The 6,704-nt window shown below is 52.8% G+C and overlaps 2 non-coding genes across 2 annotated transcripts; one reads left to right on the forward strand and one right to left on the reverse strand.

Annotated features, from left to right (window-relative positions):
* Positions 1-5,640: 5,640 nt before the first annotated feature.
* On the forward strand, positions 5,641-5,712 carry TRNAP-AGG (transfer RNA proline (anticodon AGG)). The gene has a single exon. It is a non-coding gene; the product is annotated as a tRNA-Pro (tRNA).
* A 192-nt stretch (positions 5,713-5,904) lies between these two features.
* Positions 5,905-5,976, reverse strand: TRNAP-UGG (transfer RNA proline (anticodon UGG)). Its single transcript has one exon. It is a non-coding gene; the product is annotated as a tRNA-Pro (tRNA).
* Between the last annotated feature and the right edge of the window lie 728 nt (positions 5,977-6,704).

Raw genomic sequence — 6,704 nt, forward strand, 5'->3', positions numbered from 1 at the left:
AATAGTAATGTCATTATTAGAGGGGTCAAATGTAAAAGCTCAGCGCTGGGCAGACAAAGATGATATGGACTTTGGGTTTGAGCTGGAGGTGAGACTCTGCTGAGTGCCAGTGAAATAGCAGGGCAAGGTACACCTCCCCAAGCAAACAGCTTGTGGTCTCACTATGGCTGCAGGGGTAAAGCTGCCTCTGGGGGAGCTTTGGATGAGGTTTTCTTTCAAGTTTCTGCTTTTATTTGAACTTCAAAGCTGAAGCAGAAGTCAAAGAACACAGACGTAAGGGTGGGGGGAAGCTTTTCATGGTCTTCCTCACCATTGCATCTCTCCAAGGGGAGGACCTACATCTCCATTGGTGTTTCAACTCACTCTTGGGGAGCACGTACCACATGCCAACCAGTCTACAGGACCAGAAAACCCCTCTTTGAACTGTAGATCTCAAGTCTTCAGCACTTTTCCATTCCCCATAGCCTAGTTTTGTGGATATAGCCAGACATCTTCACCCATGGAGCCATAGTTAATGTTGAGGTATGTATGAAGATCGCATAAAGAGACATGTAAAGACTCATAGGTCATGGATACACTGCCAAATAAGAGGGGCCTAACAAGTGTTCTGGCCCTGAGGCAAGGGCTATGGAGCAGTGGGTGTCCCTTTCTGGAGCACATCCCCCTCACACTGCACACCAGCTTTCCCCCAGCTCATGTGTTGCCCCTCTGGCCCCAAGACATAACAACTGTTTTGTGTGTTTTGGCCAAGTTAAACTGTCTGAAATACAATGCGGGTGTGCTGCAGACCACCGGAGTGGTGTTTTCTAGCACGAAACCGATGCTTGAGGGTGTGAAACCTGCTCGGGTAATGCTATATAGGTCTATGCATCAGACAGAAGGCGACAAAACAGGTTCAGACTCACACTCCCTGCTCATGAGCACTCGAGTATGCTCACTTCAAGCTGGGCATGAGGAATGTGGCCCATCAGGATGGTCTCAAGCTCATCCTCTAGTGTTCTCGTGGTCAGCAATGCAGACAAACCCATTTTGTCTTGGTGGCTCTCAGCTCAGGCTACCCAACATGGGCAACAGAAGAGATGTCTCTTTTGTACCATACATATACAGGGTCCTCTCTTTATTCCCTCCCTTTAAGAAACTCAGATCCATCAGGACATATGCAGCTCCTGGAGGAAAGTCTGAAGGGAAATTCACTCTTCCACTCATCAAATTCCTCATCTCTTTGAATATGAACCACAATAAAAGTGATATTAAAAAAGGAGACTAAATAAGCATTCCTAATGAGTGCACCACACATTTCTATGCATGGTGCAGGAGACATCTGACCAAACACATTCATCCCATGTACCCTCCATCTGAGGTAGTTATGTCCAGCTTCCATTATAGTCAAGATAGAAAGAGGGACACATTGACACCTCTTCTAAATGCAGCCATGGGAGAAGACAGATGAATTGCTTTCCAATGAACTCCCCATCAAACACAGAGGCAGCTCAAAGACATCTGGTTGCTGATGCAGTTGAGAGAAATCCGTGTCTAGAAAGGACCAAGAGCCCTTTCATTTACTACACTGACTCAACTACTAGCAATTACAATGAATTGAGACACACAGGACACCCTTCCATGGGGATGAAGGTGGGATGGGTGATGCAGAAGAGGGTTTGCAGGAGGAAGGAGTGCTGGTAAAGGAGATTCAGCAACAGTGGAAACACTTGGGGTTAAACCAGTATCTGTATGCAAACAGGAACACATTGGCTTAGACAGCAAAAGCTTTCCAGCAGCAAGGAGCAGCGAGCAAGCCCCAGGAAGAAAAGATGTGGCAACTGCGCTATTTAGCTAGCAAGAATAATAAACCCCTCTTATTTTGGCAGGAACTCCTCATTGTAAGCATGGGGGAAAGGCAGTTCCCTTGACACCAGCATCCAACTCACTATTCACAGCCAGCTGGGATGCCCCAGCCTCTTGGCAAAGCCATTTCTGCAGCCACAATGGCCCATAGAAAGCAAACCAACCCCACTGCAAACCCACTGAGCTGCAAAGAGCAAGCGCTGGCTGCCAGGGGGTGATGCTTTGGGACGTGTGTTTGCAGGATCCAGCCCAAGCAGTGGAGTGAAACACAGTGAGAGGCCCATAATTGACTTCAGATGTACCTGTCAAGATGTCACGGACACAGAGCCGGGGACGAGCAGGGTGTTATTTGCTTCTCATAACGTAACAATTATCTTGTTGTAAAAGGGGCTGTCTCCCACATTCCCTCTCTGCCTCTTGTTTTTCCTTCACACATTATTTAACTTTTGACTCGGACACAGCAGGTAAAAGCATTTAACAGCTTGGCTGCTTGTTCAGACGGGGCTGGGAAGCGGAGGGGAGGAGGAGCAGACAGTGATGTTTTGCCTTATATATTCACGTTTTCAGCGCTGCCTGTTTCCTAATGGAAGTGGGGGGGAGAGAAGAAGAAAAAGGGAAGAAAGGGGAAGAAAATGGCATTCCACAAAGACACAGTCACATTTTCCAGGGTTATAACACGCGCTCTGCTGTCCCCTCGGCCTTCATTCCCTGTCCATGAAGGAGGAAAGGTCAGTGGTGAAAACTGCACAGGAACTCCATCATTGTCCTCATGGGATGTGTTCATCAAGGAGGAGAGAGCCGGACGTCTCGCTCTGTCGACAGAAATCCACATCACAGAACCTATTATTGGGCAGGGGGAGAGGTGGGGAATGGGGACCCACGGCCAGATTATTTCCCTTGCCTCTCTGGATACCCACAGAGGCAATGGAGGGGATGGACACAGACACACGTTTGGCTGAGCAAATGATAAAGGCAGGGGTGACAAAAGAGGGTGGATGTGATTTAAAGTGCTGGAAAAGCCTTTGCCCCAGGGGGAAATTACGTTTTAGTCTATGTAAAGGAAGGTCTAACTCTGTGTTGCTGCCAGGTATGTATGTACCTGAGCTTGCGCAGAGCAATTCTAAGCAGCAGAGGGGATATAACAGCGTTTGCCCAGTGGTAGTTACCAAAGAGAATGAGACTTTTAATGGGGAGTGAAGCCGATCATTGCAATAATAACTCAAACTCCTGGATTCACCCCAAAAGGAGATTGGATGCTGGAGAGGGTGGGTTTTGCTAGGAAACACACATGGATGTGAGGCAAGGGAAGGGGCTGATACATCACTGTAGTGACAGGACAAGGGGGAATGGGTTTAAACTGAAACAGGGGAAGTTTATATTGGATATAAGGAAGAAGTTCTTCCCCATGAGGGTGCTGAGGCGCTGGCACAGGGTGCCTAAAGCAGTGGTGAATGCTCCATCCCTGTCAGTGTTCAAGGCCAGGTTGGACAGAGCCTTGGGTGCCATGGTTTAGTGTGAGGTGTCCCTGCCCATGGCAGGGGTTGGAACTGGATGATCTTAAGGTCCTTTCCAACCCAAACCATTCTATGATTCTATGAATCCCAGTACTCCCAGACAACACAATTTGTCACTATTTTTCTCCAAATGCAAAACAAAAGCTCAACTGTCCTTGAGGAAAATGCCACATGTTGGGACCTGCACATGCCCAGAAGACTTTGAAGTATATTTGAGTTTTAAACACTGCATCTGAGCTAGAGGTTTAAGTTTTCTAGCATTAAATTGCCCTTCAGATTTGTTTTGTCTTCTTAAAGCCTCTTTTAGCTGCTTTTTCATATGCCTGAACCCTCCCAATCTTCTCCATAACCATTTCATACTGTTGGCATCAAACAAGCCACTCCCTGTGGGTTAGGGCTTTACGCATCCCCCAGTGATGAAACCACATCTGAGACATCAGTATTTACGTGACACTGTTAACTCAGGCAGTATGTACACACCTGACTGATCTGCAGCAAGGTGGCCTCACTCTGCTCCCTCTAATGTTTCTCCTCTTTTCTGCATACTTAGGAATGTGCATGGCACAGCAATGCGTGGTCAGTCCCCACTGTCTGCATAGGATGGGGATGAAGGGGTGGAGAGCAGCCCTAAGGAGAAGGGATGCTGATGGATGAACAATGGACATGAGCTAACAATGGGTGCTTGAGCACTGACCCCCCGTGTGCTGGGCTGCACCCAGAGCATGAGCAGCAGCTCAGGGAGAGGATCCTGCCCCTCTGCTGTGCTCTGGGGAGACCTGAGAGCAGCTCCAGTGCCTAAAGGGGCTGCAGGAAAGCTGGAGAGGGGCTTGGGACAAGGGCCTGGAGGGCCAGGCCAAGGGGAATGGCTTGAACCTGCCCAAGAGAGGGGAGACTGAGCTGAGCTCTGAGGCAGAAGCTGTTCCCTGGGAGGGTGCTGAGGCGCTGGCACAGGGTGCCCAGAGAAGCTGTGGCTGCCCCATCCCTGGCAGTGTTCAAGGCCAGGTTGGACACAGGGGCTCACCCGCACAGTAAAGAGCTGCTCCCTTATCTCCAACCTGAACTTCCCCTGTTTCAGTTTTAACCCATCACCCCTTGTCCTATCACTGCAGTCCCTGATGAAGAGCCCCTCTCCAGCATCCTTGGAGCCCCCTTCAGACACTGGAAGGCTGCTATAGGGGATGATTAATTCTCTGTCACCTTCTCACAGTCAGCACGGTCCAAGGAACAACCCCAGAGGGCAACAGCCGCTGCAAAGGAGAAAGAGACTTCTTGGGTGGATGCAAGGGTAAAAGGTCCCTTTAGGGCTTGGTGGCAGGGGAACAATTGGGGGTGCAAGGTAGGAACATCCCTCCAGGGGGTGTGTGGCTGGATTAAGTGCTTGCAGACATGGGTGCAAGGAAGAAGGGGTACTCTAGAAGGGGGTACAAGCAGCAGCAGTGGGTGCAGGCGTGGGTACAGGGGGTCAAGTGGTTATTGGGGTATGGGTGAAGGCAAAGAGTTCAGAAGGTGCAGGCAGGGGCGTGCAGATGGGGGGGTGCAAGCTGAGGGGTGGAGGCAGTGGGGTGCAGGGAGTGGGGGGTGCAAGCAGGGGGGTGTAGGCATGGGGGGGTGCAGGCAGTGGGTGGGTACAGGGAGTGGGATGTGCAGGCAGTGGGGTGTGTAGGCAAGGCAGGTGCAGCAGTGGAGGGGGTGCAGGCAGGGACTGGGTGCAGGCAGCGGGGGGGGTGCACGCAGTGGGAGGGTGCAGGCAGGGACTGGGTGCAGGCAGCGCGAGTGCAGGCAGGGGGATGGGGTGTGCAGGCAGGGGGTGAGTACAGGGAGCGGGATGTGTAGGCAGCGGGGTGTGCAGGCAAGGCGGGTGCAACAGTGGAGGGGGTGCAAGCAGGAGGGTGCAGGCAGGGATTGGGTGCAGGCAGCGAGGGTGCAGGCAGGGGGATGGGGTGTGCAGGCAGCGGGTGGGTACAGGGAGTGGGATGCGTAGGCAGCGGGGTGTGCAGGCAAGGCGGGTGCAGCAGTGGAGGGGGTGCAAGCAGGGGGGTGCTGGCAGGGGGTGCAGGCAGGGATGGGTTGCAGGCAGGGATTGGGTGCAGGCAGCGCGGTGCAGGTGCAGGCAGGGGACGCGTAGGCAGGGGGGTTGTAGGCAGTGGGAAGTGCAGGCAGCGGGTGCAGCCGGTGGCAGACAGCAGGCAGGGGAAGAGACAGGCAGCGGGGGGGCGGAACGCAGCGCGGTGACGTCAGCACGTTCGGAACAGAAGGCGGGCGGGGCGGGTGCTAGCGTGTCGGCTCGTTGGTCTAGGGGTATGATTCTCGCTTAGGGTGCGAGAGGTCCCGGGTTCAAATCCCGGACGAGCCCTGCTTTTGTTTTCGTCCCTCCCCATAGAGAGCGAAAGGGAAAGAAGTTCCTTTATTTCTTTTACGTCGAGGCCGTTTTTAGCAGGTCACGCACACACAGACCCTCCTCGGGAGGGAAAATTCACCCGTGGGGAGTGTGCGTGGACAGGGAACGGATTGTGGGGAAATAAAGGAAAACGGAACAAGAAAAGAAGGGCTCGTCCGGGATTTGAACCCGGGACCTCTCGGACCCAAACCGAGAATCATACCCCTAGACCAACGAGCCAGCTGGGAAACAGCCCTCGCCCTACTTTGATCACTGTTATAAGGCCGGTGTGCGGCTGCGCTGATGGGGAGCTCTGGGTCTGTGCGGTCTGAATGAGACCTGATAGTCCCAGACTGGTTTGTGATGGAAGGGACCTTAAAGCTCATCCAGTTCCAGACAGGGACACCTCCTCCAGCTTTCCTGCAGCCCCTTTAGGCACTGGAGCTGCTCTCAGCTCTCCCCTTCAGGAGCCTTCTCTTGTCCAGGCTGCCCCAGCCCAGCTCTCTCAGCCTGGCTCCAGAGCAGAGCTGCTCCAGCCCTCGCAGCAGCTCCATGGCCTCCTCTGGCCTCGCTCCAGCAGCTCCAGGTCCCATTTGTGCTGCTGCCCCAGTGTCTACAGGGGGGGTCCCCTCAGAGCACAGCAGAGGGGCAGGATCCCCTCCCTGAGCTGCTGCTCACATCATATTTGGATGGGATCTGGAAAAGACCAGAACTGGGTTTTATTTGCATTTGAGGATGGAGAATGGATCCCCGAGAGCTGTTTTAACACTGCTTTGTGTGGAAAAGACGTCGTTTTCTTCCTCCGCCAAGGCTGTTTCTGAAGCTGTTCTGGAATAGGCATCACTGTCCTGGAAATGAGGTTTTGCAGATGTCCCATTCCCCAGGATGATTCCCATTGTTTCCCAGCGCACGGCAGGAAACAATCCCACATTGTCACGAGGCCTTGTAGAGCTGCCGCCCGCACCTGC

This window comes from Melopsittacus undulatus, chromosome 2, assembly GCF_012275295.1.
Source record: "Melopsittacus undulatus isolate bMelUnd1 chromosome 2, bMelUnd1.mat.Z, whole genome shotgun sequence".
Lineage (NCBI taxonomy): Eukaryota > Metazoa > Chordata > Aves > Psittaciformes > Psittaculidae > Melopsittacus > Melopsittacus undulatus.